The sequence below is a fragment of the Elephas maximus genome, chromosome 7, assembly GCF_024166365.1.
Source record: "Elephas maximus indicus isolate mEleMax1 chromosome 7, mEleMax1 primary haplotype, whole genome shotgun sequence".
Classification (NCBI taxonomy): domain Eukaryota; kingdom Metazoa; phylum Chordata; class Mammalia; order Proboscidea; family Elephantidae; genus Elephas; species Elephas maximus.
Window position 1 is genome coordinate 60,991,071 of NC_064825.1, and position 1,871 is coordinate 60,992,941.

A 1,871-nucleotide genomic window follows, 5' to 3' on the forward strand; every position below is an offset into this window, starting at 1 on the left:
GAGGGCACCCAATACATATCACCATTCTTTCCTACCCAAATTCTAAACCAGTTGAGAAAGAGGTTATTTGTTCAGGCCAAAATATCACCTCTATTTAACATAAGGCAGAAATTGAAGAATGTAGCCTATATGTCCACTGACAATGGGTTTCTGAATACCAGCCCCAGAGTGAACAAAATTACCCTTGCAATCAGACAATGCAGGACCAAGTCAGTGCCCACAAGGAAGGACTAGGGAAGAAAGGGAACAGAGAAGACCAAGACTATCTATTTTATCTTCCAAAAAACGGGAGAAGTTTCTCACTGCTAGTTCTCCAGTTAGATTATATTCTTCCTTCTCTCTTGGGAAGGAATGAGGAGAGAGTAAAGGCCAAGTATCTTACACTGATGTTTCCTTGGCATGGAAGGAACTTTGGGAGATGGAAAGAACTATCCCCTTCCATGCCTATTGTATGGCAGACATTTTGATAGCTCCTGGATACAGAATATAGAACATGACATATATGGTACCTGACCACCTTTAGTTATATTCTCATGAGGGGCATTAAAAAATAAGTGTAATTACAAATTGTGAAAAGTTCCATAAAAGAAAAGAATACATAGATTGGTATTTAAGAAAAAGCCTCCCTGGAAGGGTGAATGTTGAATTCAGTTTTGAAAGACGAATATAAATTATCCAAATGAATTGGGGTGGAGAGCTATCTGGGCAGAAGATATAGTACATGCATATTTTCTCAGGTAGAAAATAGCTTGTAATTTATGACGAACTGAAAGAAGCTTGGGAAAGTGGATAGTGACTGAGACAAATATGGAGAGACAGGCATGTTTCAAATCATTTTGTACATAGCAATTAGATTTCCATTGCACTTCACATCCCCTAAGAGCATGTGAAGTGCAATGGAGAGCTAATCTTTCTGTGTAAGTGTGACATCAGACAATCTGTGTTTTTCCAAGATAACTCTTACAGTTGTGTGGAGGAGTAATAGGTAGGAGAGGGCAAACTTAAAGGCAGGGAGATAAGTGCAGAGGTGATTGTGGTCATCCAGGTGAGAGAGATTAGCTTGGACCAGGGAACTCTGGTGTGATAGATTCAAGATACATTTTGGAAGTAGAATCAATGGTAATTCATGATTGGCTGGATATGTGCAATGGAAATCAGGCAGGAGAAGATAGGTTGGAGGTGATAAAATGAAGAATTGGGAGAGTGTAAGGAACTAGAAACCACCATGAAAACGAAGAGTCTATTTGCTCAGTGAGAGTAGCTAAATAGGATGGATGAGTGGAAGGACTAGAGGTACTTAGTGGGAAAGTTTGGAATTCAAGGGCTGTTTCCCTTATTAAAAGCATGTGTTTTGCTAACTCCTATTCATCATGTCCTTCTTACTGCTACCATTCCAGCCCTCACTCCCTTTTTCTTGATATTCTGTAATAATAATTTATAGCTCACAACTTGACACTGGGTCTTATCTAAGGTGTTGTGAATAAAATACAATGCACATTGGTAAAATGAGAATACTAGCCCTATTCGACTGCCTCATCAGTCTCTTATAACAATTAATTAAAATAGTATATATTTTAAAAATCTTCATAAATAATTAAGTTCCATACAAGTGTGTTATCATGTTATTATTTTCTTATCATTTTATAGTTGTAGTCACAGAGTTGATACTTGATAAACGTGAAGTGTAAGCAATGCAGAGAAGCCAGTTCACGGAGATTTTGTTCTCTCTGACACCAAATAATACTCCTGATTGTACCTCTTAGATCAGAGATTGGCAAACTATAACCCGTAGGCCAAATCCAACCACGTATTTTTGTAAATAACGTTTCACTGGAACACAACTAGACTATTTATTACATATTCCTATGGCT